We start from the raw sequence: 16369 nt of genomic DNA on the forward strand, positions 1-16369 counted from the left end.
GCCGCATGTGTTCCACTCGATAAAGACGACAGTAACCAAATCGAGCTGGACAGATTGACCCTTTAGCGCATTGGCTTCTGGGTTACGGATTATGTGTAAAGTCAAATGCACAGGCACTCGAAGCTCCTCGCTTCGCGCCGCACGTGTTCCACTCAATAGAGACGACAATAACCAAATCGGGCTAGACAGTTTGACCCTTTAGCGCATTGGCTTCTGGGTTCCGGATGCTGTGTATAAGTCAAATGCACAGGCAATCGAAGCTGCTCGGTTCGCGCCGCACGTGTTCCACTCGGTAAAGACGACAATAACCAAATCGAGCTGGACAGATTGACCCTTTAGCGCATTGGCTTCTGGGTTCCGGATGCTGCGTATAAGTCAAATGCACAGGCAATCGAAGCTCCTCGGTTCGCGCCGCATGTGTACCACTCGATAAAGACGACAATAACCAAACCGAGCTGGACAGTTTGACCCTTTAGCGCATTGGCTTCTGGGTTCCGGATGCTGCCTATAAGTCAAATGCACAGGCAATCGAAGCTGCTTGGTTCGCGCCGCATGTGTTCCACTCGATAAAGACGACAGTAACCTAATCGAGCTGGACAGATTGACCCTTTAGCGCATTGGCTTCTGGGTTCCGGATGCTGCGTATAAGTCAAATGCACAGGCAATCGAAGCTGCTCGGTTTGCGCCGCATGTGTTCCACTCGATAAAAATGAAAATAACCTAATCGAGCTGGACAGATTGACCCTTTAACGCATTGGCTTCTGGGTTCCGGGTGCTGCGTATAAGTCAAATGCACAGGCAATCGAAGCTGCTCGGTTCGCGCCGCATGAGTTCCACTCGATAAAGACGACAGTAACCAAACCGAGCTGGACAGATTGACCTTTTAGCGCATTGGCTCCTGGGTTCCGGATGCTGCGTATAAGTCAAATGCACAGGCAATCGAAGCTGCTTGGTTCGCGCCGCATGTGTTCCACTCGATAAAGACGACAGTAACCTAATCGAGCTGGACAGATTGACGCTTTAGCGCATTGGCTCTTGGGTTCCGGATGCTGCGTATAAGTCAAATGCACAGGCAATCGAAGCTGCTCGGTTCGCGCCGCATGTGTTCCACTCGATAAAGACGACAGTAACCAAATGGAGCTGGACAGATTGACCCTTTAGCGCATTGGCTCCTGGGTTCCGCATGCTGCATATAACTCAAAAGCACAGGCAATCGAAGCTGCTCGGTTCGCGCCGCGTGTGTTCCACTCGATAAAGACGACAATAACGAAATCGAGCTGGACAGATTGACCCTTTAACGCATTGACTTCTGGGTTCCGGATGTTGCGTATAAGTCAAATGCACAGGCAATGGAAGCTGCTCGGTTCGCGCCGCATGTGTTCCACTCGATAAAGACGACAATAACCGAATCGAGCTGGAGAGATTGACCCTTTAGCGCATTGGCTCCTGGGTTCCGCATGCTGCATATAACTCAAATGCACAGGCAATCGAAGCTGCTCGGTTCGCGCCGCGTGTGTTCCACTCGATAAAGACGACAGTAACCAAATCGAGCTGGACAGATTGACCCTTTTGCACATTGGCTCCTGGGTTCCGGATGCTGCGTATAAGTCAAATGCACAGGCAATCGAAGCTGCTCGGTTCGCGCCGCATGTGTTCCACTCGATAAGACGACAGTAACCAAATCGAGATGGACAGATTGCCGCTTTAGCGCATTGGCTCTTGGGTTCCGGATGCTGCGTATAAGTCAAATGCACAGGCAATCGAAGCTGCTCGGTTCGCGCCGCATGTGTTCCACTCGATAAAGACGACAGTAACCAAATGGAGCTGGACAGATTGACCCTTTAGCGCATTGGCTCCTGGGTTCCGGATGCTGCGTATAAGTCAAATGCACAGGCAATCGAAGCTGCTTGGTTCGCGCCGCATGTGTTCCACTCGATAAAGACGACAATAACGAAATCGAGCTGGACAGATTGACCCTTTAACGCATTGGCTTCTGGGTTCCGGATGTTGCGTATAAGTCAAATGCACAGGCAATGGAAGCTGCTCGGTTCGCGCCGCATGTGTTCCACTCGATAAAGACGACAATAACCGAATCGAGCTGGAGAGATTGACCCTTTAACGCATTGGCTTCTGGGTTCCGGATGCTGCGTATAAGTCAAATGCACAGGCAATCGAAGCTGCTTCGTTCGCGCCGCATGTGTTGCACTCGATAAAGACGACAGTAACCAAATCGAGCTGGACAGATTGACTCTTTAGCGCATTGGATCCTGGGTTCCGGATGCTGCGTATAAGTCAAATGCACAGGCAATCGAAGCTGCTCGGTTCGCGCCGCATGTGTTCCACTCGATAAAGACGACAGCAACCAAATCGAGCTGGACAGATTGACACTTTAGCGCATTGGCTCCTGGGTTCCGGATGCTGCGTATAAGTCAAATGCACAGGCAATCGAAGCTCCTCGGTTCGCGCCGCATGTGTACCACTCGATAAAAACGACAATAACCAAACCGAGCTGGACAGTTTGACCCTTTAGCGCATTGGCTTCTGGGTTCCGGATGCTGCCTATAAGTCAAATGCACAGGCAATCGAGGCTTTTCGGTTCGCGCCGCATGTGTTCCACACGATAAAGACGACAATAACCAAATCGAGCTGGACAGATTGACCCTTTAACGCATTGGCTTCTGGGTTCCGGTTGCTGTGTAAAGTCAAATGCACAGGCACTCGAAGCTCCTCGCTTCGCGCCGCACGTGTTCCACTCAATAAAGACGACAATAACCAAATCGGGCTGGAAAAATTTGGCCCTTTAGCGTATTGGCTTCTGGGTTCCGGATGCTGTGTATAAGTCAAATGCACAGGCAATCGAAGCTGCTCGGTTCGCGCCGCACGTGTTCCACTCGATAAAGACGACAATAACCAAATCGAGCTGGACAGATTGACCCTTTAGCGCATTGGCTTCTGGGTTCCGGATGCTGCGTATAAGTCAAATGCACAGGCAATCGAAGCTGCTCGGTTTGCGCCGCATGTGTTCCACTCGATAAAAACGAAAATAACCTAATCGAGCTGGACAGATTGACCCTTTAACGCATTGGCTTCTGGGTTCCGGATGCTGCGTATAAGTCAAATGCACAGGCAATCGAAGCTGCTCGGTTCGCGCCGCATGTGTTCCACTCGATAAAGACGACAGTAACCAAACCGAGCTGGACAGATTGACCCTTTAACGCATTGCCTTCTGGGTTCCGGATGCTGCGTATAAGTCAAATGCACAGGCAATCGAAGCTGCTTGGTTCGCGCCGCATGTGTTCCACTGGATAAAGACGACAGTAACCTAATCGAGCTGGACCGATTGACCCTTTAGCGCATTGGCTCTTGGGTTCCGGATGCTGCGTATAAGTCAAATGCACAGGCAATCGAAGCTGCTCGGTTCGCGCCGCATGTGTTCCACTCGATAAAGACGACAATAACCGAATCGAGCTGGAGAGATTGACCCTTTGACGCATTGGCTTCTGGGTTCCGGATGTTGCGTATAAGTCAAATGCACAGGCAATCGAAGCTGCCCGGTTTGCGCCGCATGTGTTCCACTCGATAAAGACGACAATAACGAAATCGAGCTGGACAGATTGACCCTTTAACGCATTGGCTTCTGGGTTCCGGATGTTGCGTATAAGTCAAATGCAGAGGCAATGGAAGCTGCTGGGTTCGCGCCGCATGTGTTCCACTCGATAAAGACGACAATAACCGAATCGAGCTGGAGAGATTGACCCTTTAACGCATTGGCTTCTGGGTTCCGGATGTTGCGTATAAGTCAAATGCACAGGCAATCGAAGCTGCTCGGTTCGCGCCGCATGTGTTCCACTCGATAAGACGACAGTAACCAAATCGAGATGGACAGATTGACCCTTTAGCGCATTGGCTCCTGGGTTCCGGATGCTGCGTATAAGTCAAATGCACAGGCAATCGAAGCTGCTTGGTTCGCGCCGCATGTGTTCCACTCGATAAAGACGACAGTAACCTAATCGAGCTGGACAGATTGACCCTTTAGCGCATTGGCTTCTGGGTTCCGGATGCTGCGTATAAGTCAAATGCACAGGCAATCGAAGCTGCTCGGTTTGCGCCGCATGTGTTCCACTCGATAAAAATGAAAATAACCTAATCGAGCTGGACAGATTGACCCTTTAACGCATTGGCTTCTGGGTTCCGGATGCTGCGTATAAGTCAAATGCACAGGCAATCGAAGCTGCTCGGTTCGCGCCGCATGAGTTCCACTCGATAAAGACGGCAGTAACCAAACCGAGCTGGACAGATTGACCCTTTAGCGCATTGGCTCCTGGGCTCCGCATGCTGCATATAACTCAAATGCACAGGCAATCGAAGCTGCTCGGTTCGCGCCGCATGTGTTCCACTCGATAAAGACGACAATAACGAAATCGAGCTGGACAGATTGACCCTTTAACGCATTGGGTTCTGGATTCCGGATGTTGCGTATAAGTCAAATGCACAGGCAATCGAAGCTGCTCGGTTCGCGCCGCATGTGTTCCACTCGATAAAGATGACAATAACGAAATCGAGCTGGACAGATTGACCCTTTAACGCATTGGCTTCTGGGTTCCGGATGTTGCGTATAAGTCAAATGCACAGGCAATGGAAGCTGCTCGGTTCGCGCCGCATGTGTTCCACTCGATAAAGACGACAATAACCGAATCGAGCTGGAGAGATTGACCCTTTAACGCATTGGCTTCTGGGTTCCGGATGCTGCGTATAAGTCAAATGCACAGGCAATCTAAGCTGCTTCGTTCGCGCCGCATGTGTTCCACTCGATAAAGACGACAGTAACCAAATCGAGCTGCACAGATTGACCCTTTAGCGCATTGGATCCTGGGTTCCGGATGCTGCGTATAAGTCAAATGCACAGGCAATCGAAGCTGCTCGGTTCGCGCCGCATGTGTTCCACTCGATAAAGACGACAGTAACCAAATCGAGCTGGACAGATTGACCCTTTAGCGCATTGGCTCCTGGGTTCCGGATGCTGCGTATAAGTCAAATGCACAGGCAATCGAAGCTCCTCGGTTCGCGCCGCATGTGTACCACTCGATAAAGACGACAATAACCAAACCGAGCTGGACAGTTTGACCCTTTAGCGCATTGGCTTCTGGGTTCCGGATGCTGCCTATAAGTCAAATGCACAGGCAATCGAGGCTTTTCGGTTCGCGCCGCATGTGTTCCACTCGATAAAGACGACAATAACCAAATCGAGCTGGACAGATTGACCCTTTAACGCATTGGCTTCTGGGTTCCGGATGCTGTGTAAAGTCAAATGCACAGGCACTCGAAGCTCCTCGCTTCGCGCCGCACGTGTTCCACTCAATAGAGACGACAATAACCAAATCGGGCTGGACAAATTTGACCCTTTAGCGTATTGGCTTCTGGGTTCCGGATGCTGTGTATAAGTCAAATGCACAGGCAATCGAAGCTGCTCGGTTCGCGCCGCACGTGTTCCACTCGATAAAGACGACAATAACCAAATCGAGCTGGACAGATTGACCCTTTAGCGCATTGGCTTCTGGGTTCCGGATGCTGCGTATAAGACAAATGCACAGGCAATCGAAGCTGCTCGGCTCGCGCCGCACGTGTTCCACTCGATAAAGACGACAATAACCAAATCGAGCTGGACAGATTGACCCTTTAGCGCATTGGCTTCTGGGTTCCGGATGCTGCGTATAAGTCAAATGCACAGGCAATCGAAGCTGCTCGGTTTGCGCCGCATGTGTTCCACTCGATAAAAACGAAAATAACCTAATCGAGCTGGACAGATTGACCCTTTAACGCATTGGCTTCTGGGTTCCGGATGCTGCGTATAAGTCAAATGCACAGGCAATCGAAGCTGCTCGGTTCGCGCCGCATGTGTTCCACTCGATAAAGACGACAGTAACCAAACCGAGCTGGACAGATTGACCCTTTAACGCATTGCCTTCTGGGTTCCGGATGCTGCGTATAAGTCAAATGCACAGGCAATCGAAGCTGCTTGGTTCGCGCCGCATGTGTTCCACTCGATAAAGACGACAGTAACCTAATCGAGCTGGACAGATTGACCCTTTAGCGCATTGGCTTCTGGGTTCCGGATAATAATAATAATAATAAATACTTTATTCACACCAAAGAAACAATACAAGACGCGGACGCGCCAAAGCCTCAATTGGGCTTGTAGGGCGCCGTCCGGCAGCAGCAACAACCTGTGTTACCAAATCAATTCATTGTTTTGTGTACATTAAAACATATGCACTAGAGCTGTTCAAGCTCGGCAATAGCATCACGTAACTGTCTGCGAGTGTTCAAGTTGAAAACATTATCAGGCATCTCATTGAATATACATGGGATATAATATGACCTCATAGACATACCAAAATGAGTTCGCACTGCAGGGACAATATATCGAGAAACTTTTCTTAATGGGATTGGTTTAACGTTGTGGAACCGAAACTCAGAGTTCCAGAAATATCTGAGTACAGTGACTTGTTTGAACACAATGTCAAAGGAAGGCAGACCTGAAGAAAGGAATACACTTTGCTGTTTATGGGGTATTGAATAGATGACACTCTTAGCCATATTCTTGAGAATACGGTTTATCCTATTTTTCCATGTTGCAGAACAGTTGAAGAAACAGCACATGCCATATCTCAGCAGAGAATACCCCAAAGACTGTGCAATTAAACGTCTTATGGCAAATGGCAGGTAGGCCCTTAGAGCATAGAGCAAGCATGCGACGCCTCTAAGCTTCTTACTGAGGTGTGCCATGTGCGTGTTCCAGGATAAATCACTGTCAAAGTAAATGCCAAGGTATTTCACGGACGGAACACATGTAATGGGGTAGCAAGAACATGCAGTGCAACTGGAGCTGTGCAAAAAAACCGCAGCGTTTTTCGGGATTGGCTTGTGTGCATTTTTAAAGCACACTAGATGAGTTTTTTGGGGGTTTATATCAATCAGGTTACATTGAAACCAATCATATAGATTAGTAGCGTCCTGTTGAAGTTGACGGAGTGCGCAAGAAAAATCTGTATTAGATGAGATGAGGAGGGTGTCATCTGCATATTGATAAATCTGTGATGAAGTTATAATGCTGGGGAGGTCATTAACATAGAGATTAAATAAGAGGGGTGATAAGATGGATCCCTGGGGAACACCACTATATAAGTCTATAGTTCTGCTTTGCACAGGTCCAAGTTCCACCATTTGAGATCGCTGAGACACATAATTTCTTAGTAACATTTGAAAAGGACCACGAAAACCATAGCAAAACAACTTTTCACAGAGAATATCATGGTGAACAGTATTAAATGCCTTCCTGACATCAAGAAAGAGACCAAATGCCACTTCATTTTGATCAAAACTAGAATGAACGGAATCCGACATCTTTTCTAATAACGTTTGGGTACCAGAACCAGCAACAAATCCGTATTGATGTGGGCTAAGCACGTTATGCCTCAGCAAAAATGCTGACATTGTACATAAGACGTGTTTTTCTAAAATTTGTGATATACACGACACACACGATATACACGATGCTGCGTATAAGTCAAATGCACAGGCAATCGAAGCTGCTCGGTTTGCGCCGCATGTGTTCCACTCGATAAAAATGAAAATAACCTATACGAGCTGGACAGATTGACCCTTTAACGCATTGGCTTCTGGGTTCCGGATGCTGCGTATAAGTCAAATGCACAGGCAATCGAAGCTGCTCGGTTCGCGCCGCATGAGTTCCACTCGATAAAGACGACAGTAACCAAACCGAGCTGGACAGATTGACCCTTTAGCGCATTGGCTCCTGGGTTCCGCATGCTGCATATAACTCAAATGCACAGGCAATCGAAGCTGCTCGGTTCGCGCCGCATGTGTTCCACTCGATAAAGACGACAATAACGAAATCGAGCTGGACAGATTGACCCTTTAACGCATTGGCTTCTGGATTCCGGATGTTGCGTATAAGTCAAATGCACAGGCAATCGAAGCTGCTCGGTTCGCGCCGCATGTGTTCCACTCGATAAAGACGACAATAACGAAATCGAGCTCGACAGATTGACCCTTTAACGCATTGGCTTCTGGGTTCCGGATGTTGCGTATAAGTCAAATGCACAGGCAATGGTAGCTGCTCGGTTCGCGCCGCATGTGTTCCACTCGATAAAGACGACAATAACCGAATCGAGCTGGAGAGATTGACCCTTTAACGCATTGGTTTCTGGGTTCCGGATGCTGCGTATAAGTCAAATGCACAGGCAATCGAAGCTGCTTCGTTCGCGCCGCATGTGTTCCACTCGATAAAGACGACAGTAACCAAATCGAGCTGCACAGATTGACCCTTTAGCGCATTGGATCCTGGGTTCCGGATGCTGCGTATAAGTCAAATGCACAGGCAATCGAATTTGCTCGGTTCGCGCCGCATGTGTTCCACTCGATAAAGACGACAGTAACCAAATCGAGCTGGACAGATTGACCCTTTAGCGCATTGGCTCCTGGGTTCCGGATGCTGCGTATAAGTCAAATGCACAGGCAATCGAAGCTCCTCGGTTCGCGCCGCATGTGTACCACTCGATAAAGACGACAATAACCAAACCGAGCTGGACAGTTTGACCCTTTAGCGCATTGGCTTCTGGGTTCCGGATGCTGTGTAAAGTCAAATGCACAGGCACTCGAAGCTCCTCGCTTCGCGCCGCACGTGTTCCACTCAATAGAGACGACAATAACCAAATCGGGCTGGATAAATTTGACCCTTTAGCGTATTGGCTTCTGGGTTCCGGATGCTGTGTATAAGTCAAATGCACAGGCAATCGAAGCTGCTCGGTTCGCGCCGCACGTGTTCCACTCGATAAAGACGACAATAACCAAATCGAGCTGGACAGATTGACCCTTTAGCGCATTGGCTTCTGGGTTCCGGATGCTGCGTATAAGACAAATGCACAGGCAATCGAAGCTGCTCGGTTTGCGCCGCATGTGTTCCACTCGATAAAAACGAAAATAACCTAATCGACCTGGACAGATTGACCCTTTAACGCATTGGCTTCTGGGTTCCGGATGCTAAGTATAAGTCAAATGCACAGGCAATCGAAGCTGCACGGTTCGCGCCGCATGTGTTCCACTCGATAAAGACGACAGTAACCAAACCGAGCTGGACAGATTGACCCTTTAACGCATTGCCTTCTGGGTTCCGGATGCTGCGTATAAGTCAAATGCACAGGCAATCGAAGCTGCTTGGTTCGCGCCGCATGTGTTCCACTCGATAAAGACGACAGTAACCTAATCGAGCTGGACAGATTGACCCTTTAGCGCATTGGCTCTTGGGTTCCGGATGCTGCGTATAAGTCAAATGCACAGGCAATCGAAGCTGCTCGGTTCGCGCCGCATGTGTTCCACTCGATAAAGACGACAATAACCGAATCGAGCTGGAGAGATTGACCCTTTAACGCATTGGCTTCTGGGTTCCGGATGTTGCGTATAAGTCAAATGCACAGGCAATCGAAGCTGCTCGGTTTGCGCCGCATGTGTTCCACTCGATAAAGACGACAATAACGAAATTGAGCTGGACAGATTGACCCTTTAACGCATTGGCTTCTGGGTTCCGGATGTTGCGTATAAGTCAAATGCACAGGGAATGGAAGCTGCTCGGTTCGCGCCGCATGTGTTCCACTCGATAAAGACGACAATAACCGAATCGAGCTGGAGAGATTGACCCTTTAAAGCATTGGCTTCTGGGTTCCGGATGTTGCGTATAAGTCAAATGCACAGGCAATCGAAGCTGCTTCGTTCGCGCCGCATGTGTTCCACTCGATAAAGACGACAGTAACCAAATCGAGCTGGACAGATTGACCCTTTAGCGCATTGGATCCTGGGTTCCGGATGCTGCGTATAAGTCAAATGCACAGGCAATCGAAGCTGCTCGGTTCGCGCCGCATGTGTTCCACTCGATAAGACGACAGTAACCAAATCGAGATGGACAGATTGACCCTTTAGCGCATTGGCTCCTGGGTTCCGGATGCTGCGTATAAGTCAAATGCACAGGCAATCGAAGCTCCTCGGTTCGCGCCGCATGTGTACCACTCGATAAAGACGACAATAACCAAATCGAGCTGGACAGATTGACCCTTTAACGCATTGGCTTCTGGGTTCCGGATGCTGTGTAAAGTCAAATGCACAGGCAATCGAAGCTGCTCGGTTCGCGCCGCACGTGTTCCACTCGATAAAGACGACAATAACCAAATCGAGCTAGACAGTTTTGACCCTTTAGCGCATTGGCTTCTGGGTTCCGGATGCTGCCTATAAGTCAAATGCACAGGCAATCGAAGCTGCTCGGTTCGCGCCGCACGTGTTCCACTCGATAAAGACGACAATAACCAAATCGAGCTAGACAGTTTGACCCTTTAGCGCATTGGCTTCTGGGTTCCGGATGCTGCCTATAAGTCAAATGCAGAGGCAATCGAAGCTGCTCGGTGCGCGCCGCACGTGTTCCACTGGATAAAGACTACAATAAACAAATCGAGCTGGACAGACTGACCCTTTAGCGCATTGGCTTTTGGGTTCCGGATGCTGTGTAAAGTCAAATGCACAGGCAATCGAAGCTGGTCGGTTCGCGCCGCACGTGTTCCACTCGATAAAGACGACAATAACCAAATCGAGCTAGACAGTTTGACCCTTTAGCGCATTGGCTTCTGGGTTCCGGATGCTGTGTATAAGTCAAATGCACAGGCAATCGAAGCTGCTCGGTTCGCGCCGCACGTGTTCCACTCGATAAAGACGACAATAATCAAATCGAGCTGGACAGATTGACCCTTTAGCGCATTGGCTTCTGGGTTCCGGATGCTGCGTATAAGTCAAATGCACAGGCAATCGAAGCTGCTCGGTTTGCGCCGCATGTGTTCCACTCGATAAAAACGAAAATAACCTAATCGAGCTGGACAGATTGACCCTTTAACGCATTGGCTTCTGGGTTCCGGATGCTGCGTATAACTCAAATGCACAGGCAATCGAAGCTGCTCGGTTCGCGCCGCATGTGTTCCACTCGATCAAGACGACAGTAACCAAACCGAGCTGGACAGATTGACCCTTTAACGCATTGCCTTCTGGGTTCCGGATGCTGCGTATAAGTCAAATGCACAGGCAATCGAAGCTGCTTGGTTCGCGCCGCATGTGTTCCACTCGATAAAGACGACAGTAACCTAATCGAGCTGGACAGATTGACCCTTTAGCGCATTGGCTTCTGGGTTCCGGATGCTGCGTATAAGTCAAATGCACAGGCAATCGAAGCTGCTCGGTTTGCGCCGCATGTGTTCCACTCGATAAAAACGAAAATAACCTAATCGAGCTGGACAGATTGACCCTTTAACGCATTGGCTTCTGGGTTCCGGATGCTGCGTATAAGTCAAATGCACAGGCAATCGAAGCTGCTCGGTTCGCGCCGCATGAGTTCCACTCGATAAAGACGACAGTAACCAAACCGAGCTGGACAGATTGACCCTTTAGCGCATTGGCTCCTGGGTTCCGCATGCTGCATATAACTCAAATGCACAGGCAATCGAAGCTGCTCGGTTCGCGCCGCGTGTGTTCCACTCGATAAAGACGACAATAACCAAATCGTGCTGGACAGATTGACCCTTTAACGCATTGCCCTCTGGGTTCCGGATGCTGCGTATAAGTCAAATGCACAGGCAATCGAAGCTGCTTGGTTCGCGCCGCATGTGTTCCACTCGATAAAGACGACAGTAAACTAATCGAGCTGGACAGATTGACGCTTTAGCGCATTGGCTCTTGGGTTCCGGATGCTGCGTATATGTCAAATGCACAGGCAATCGAAGCTGCTCGGTTCGCGCCGCATGTGTTCCACTCGATAAAGACGACAATAACCAAACCGAGCTGGACAGTTTGACCCTTTAGCGCATTGGCTTCTGGGTTCCGGATGCTGCCTATAAGTCAAATGCACAGGCAATCGAGGCTTTTCGGTTCGCGCCGCATGTGTTCCACTCGATAAAGACGACAATAACCAAATCGAGCTGGACAGATTGACCCTTTAACGCATTGGCTTCTGGGTTCCGGATGCTGTGTAAAGTCAAATGCACAGACACTCGAAGCTCCTCGCTTCGCGCCGCACGTGTTCCACTCAATAGAGACGACAATAACCAAATCGGGCTGGACAAATTTGACCCTTTAGCGTATTGGCTTCTGGGTTCCGGATGCTGTGTATAAGTCAAATGCACAGGCAATCGAAGCTGCTCGGTTCGCGCCGCACGTGTTCCACTCGATAAAGACGACAATAACCAAATCGAGCTGGACAGATTGACCCTTTAGCGCATTGGCTTCTGGGTTCCGGATGCTGCGTATAAGTCAAATGCACAGGCAATCGAAGCTGCTCGGTTTGCGCCGCATGTGTTCCACTCGATAAAAACGAAAATAACCTAATCAAGCTGGACAGATTGACCCTTTAACGCATTGCCTTCTGGGTTCCGGATGCTGCGTATAAGTCAAATGCACAGGCAATCGAAGCTGCTTGGTTCGCGCCGCATGTGTTCCACTCGATAAAGACGACAGTAATATAATCGAGCTGGACAGATTGACCCTTTAGCGCATTGGCTCTTGGGTTCCGGATGCTGCGTATAAGTCAAATGCACAGGCAATCGAAGCTGCTCGGTTCGCGCCGCATGTGTTCCACTCGATAAAGACGACAATAACCGAATCGAGCTGGAGAGATTGACCCTTTAACGCATTGGCTTCTGGGTTCCGGATGTTGCGTATAAGTCAAATGCACAGGCAATCGAAGCTGCTCGGTTTGCGCCGCATGTGTTCCACTCGATAAAAACGAAAATAACCTAACCGAGCTGGACAGATTGACCCTTTAACGCATTGGCTTCTGGGTTCCGGATGCTGCGTATAAGTCAAATGCACAGGCAATCGAAGCTGCCCGGTTCGCGCCGCATGTGTTCCACTCGATAAAGACGACAATAACGAAATCGAGCTGGACAGATTGACCCTTTAACGCATTGGCTTCTGGGTTCCGGATGTTGCGTATAAGTCAAATGCACAGGCAATGGAAGCTGCTCGGTTCGCGCCGCATGTGTTCCACTCGATAAAGACGACAATAACCGAATCGAGCTGGAGAGATTGACCCTTTAACGCATTGGCTTTTGGGTTACGGATGTTGCGTATAAGTCAAATGCACAGGCAATCGAAGCTGCTTCGTTCGCGCCGCATGTGTTCCACTCGATAAAGACGACAATAACCAAATCGAGCTGGACAGATTGACCCTTTAGCGCATTGGATCCTGGGTTCCGGATGCTGCGTATAAGTCAAATGCAGAGGCAATCGAAGCTGCTCGGTTCGCGCCGCATGTGTTCCACTCGATAAGACGACAGTAACCAAATCGAGATGGACAGATTGACCCTTTAGCGCATTGGCTCCTGGGTTCTGGATGCTGCGTATAAGTCAAATGCACAGGCAATCGAAGCTCCTCGGTTCGCGCCGCATGTGTACCACTCGATAAAGACGACAATAACCAAATCGAGCTGGACAGTTTGACCCTTTAACGCATTGGCTTCTGGGTTCCGGATGCTGTGTAAAGTCAAATGCACAGGCAATCGAAGCTGCTCGGTTCGCGCCGCACGTGTTCCACTCGATAAAGACGACAATAACCAAATCGAGCTAGACAGTTTGACCCTTTAGCGCATTGGCTTCTGGGTTCCGGATGCTGCCTATAAGTCAAATGCACAGGCAATCGAAGCTGCTCGGTTCGCGCCGCACGTGTTCCACTCGATAAAGACGACAATAACCAAATCGAGCTAGACAGTTTGACCCTTTAGCGCATTGGCTTCTGGGTTCCGGATGCTGCCTATAAGGCAAATGCACAGGCAATCGAAGCTGCTCGGTTCGCGCCGCACGTGTTCCACTCAATAGAGACGACAATAACCAAATCGGGCTGGACAGATTTGACCCTTTATCGCATTGGCTTCTGGGTTCCGGATGCTGCGTATAAGTCAAATGCACAGGCAATCGAAGCTGCTCGGTTCGCGCCGCACGTGTTTCACTCGATAAAGACGACAATAACCAAATCGAGCTGGACAGATTGACCCTTTAGCGCATTGGCTTCTGGGTTCCGGATACTGCGTATAATTCAAATGCAAAGGCAATCGAAGCTGCTCGGTGCGCGCCGCACGTGTTCCACTGGATAAACACTACAATAAACAAATCGAGCTGGACAGACTGACCCTTTAGCGCATTGGCTTCTGGGTTCCGGATACTGCGTATAAGTCAAATGCACAGGCAATCGAAGCTGCTCGGTTTGCGCCGCATGTGTTCCACTCGATAAAAACGAAAATAACCTAATCGAGCTGGACAGATTGACCCTTTAACGCATTGGCTTCTGGGTTCCGGATGCTGCGTATAAGTCAAATGCACAGGCAATCGAAGCTGCTCGGTTCGCGCTGCATGTGTTCCACTCGATAAAGACGACAATAACCGAATCGAGCTGGAGAGATTGACCCTTTAACGCATTGGCTTCTGGGTTCCGGATGTTGCGTATAAGTCAAATGCACAGGCAATCGAAGCTGCTTCGTTCGCGCCGCATGTGTTCCACTCGATAAAGACGACAGTAACCAAATCGAGCTGGACAGATTGACCCTTTAGCGCATTGGATCCTGGGTTCCGGATGCTGCGTATAAGTCAAATGCACAGGCAATCGAAGCTGCTCGGTTCGCGCCGCATGTGTTCCACTCGATAAGACGACAGTAACCAAATCGAGATGGACAGATTGACCCTTTAGCGCATTGGCTTCTGGGTTCCGGATGCTGTGTAAAGTGAAATGCACAGGCAATCGAAGCTGCTCGGTTCGCGCCGCACGTGTTCCACTCGATAAAGACGACAATAACCAAATCGAGCTAGACAGTTTGACCCTTTAGCGCATTGGCTTCTGGATTCCGGATGCTGCCTATAAGTCAAATGCACAGGCAATCGAAGCTGCTCGGTTCGCGCCGCACGTGTTCCACTCAATAGAGACGACAGTAACCAAATCGGCCTGGACAGATTTGACCCTTTATCGCATTGGCTTCTGGGTTCCGGATGCTGCGTATAAGTCAAATGCACAGGCAATCGAAGCTGCTCGGTTCGCGCCGCACGTGTTTCACTCGATAAAGACGACAATAACCAAATCGAGCTGGACAGACTGACCCTTTAGCGCATTGGCTTCTGGGTTCCGGATACTGCGTATAATTCAAATGCAAAGGCAATCGAAGCTGCTCGGTGCGCGCCGCACGTGTTCCACTCGATAAAGACGACAATAACCAAATCGAGCTAGACAGTTTGACCCTTTAGCGCATTGGCTTCTGGGTTCCGGATGCTGTGTATAAGTCAAATGCACAGGCAATCGAAGCTGCTCGGTTCGCGCCGCACGTGTTCCACTCGATAAAGACGACAATAACCAAATCGAGCTGGACAGATTGACCCTTTAGCGCATTGGCTTCTGGGTTCCGGATGCTGCGTATAAGTCAAATGCACAGGCAATCGAAGCTGCTCGGTTTCCGCCGCATGTGTTCCACTCGATAAAAACGAAAATAACCTAATCGAGCTGGACAGATTGACCCTTTAACGCATTGGCTTCTGGTTTCCGGATGCTGCGTATAAGTCAAATGCACAGGCAATCGAAGCTGCTCGGTTCGCGCCGCATGTGTTCCACTCGATAAAGACGACAGTAACCAAACCGAGCTGGACAGATTGACCCTTTAGCGCATTGGCTCCTGGGTTCCGCATGCTGCATATAACTCAAATGCACAGGCAATCGAAGCTGCTCGGTTCGCGCCGCGTGTGTTCCACTCGATAAAGACGACAATAATCAAATCGTGCTGGACAGATTGACCCTTTATCGCATTGCCCTCTGGGTTCCGGATGCTGCGTATAAGTCAAATGCACAGGCAATCGAAGCTGCTTGGTTCGCGCCGCATGTGTTCCACTCGATAAAGACGACAGTAACCTAATCGAGCTGGACAGATTGACGCTTTAGCGCATTGGCTCTTGGGTTCCGGATGCTGCGTATAAGTCAAATGCACAGGCAATCGAAGCTGCTCGGTTCGCGCCGCATGTGTTCCACTCGATAAAGACGACAATAACGAAATCGAGCTGGACAGATTGACCCTTTAACGCATTGGCTTCTGGGTTCCGGATGTTGCGTATAAGTCAAATGCACAGGCAATGGAAGCTGCTCGGTTCGCGCCGCATGTGTTCCACTCGATAAAGACGACAATAACCGAATCGAGCTGGAGAGATTGACCCTTTAACGCATTGGCTTCTGGGTTCCGGATGCTGCGTATAAGTCAAATGCACAGGCAATCGAAGCTGCTTCGTTCGCGCC

The sequence above is a fragment of the Amblyomma mixtum genome, chromosome 5, assembly GCF_055824585.1.
Source record: "Amblyomma mixtum isolate Tamu chromosome 5, ASM5582458v1, whole genome shotgun sequence".
Classification (NCBI taxonomy): Eukaryota; Metazoa; Arthropoda; class Arachnida; order Ixodida; family Ixodidae; genus Amblyomma; species Amblyomma mixtum.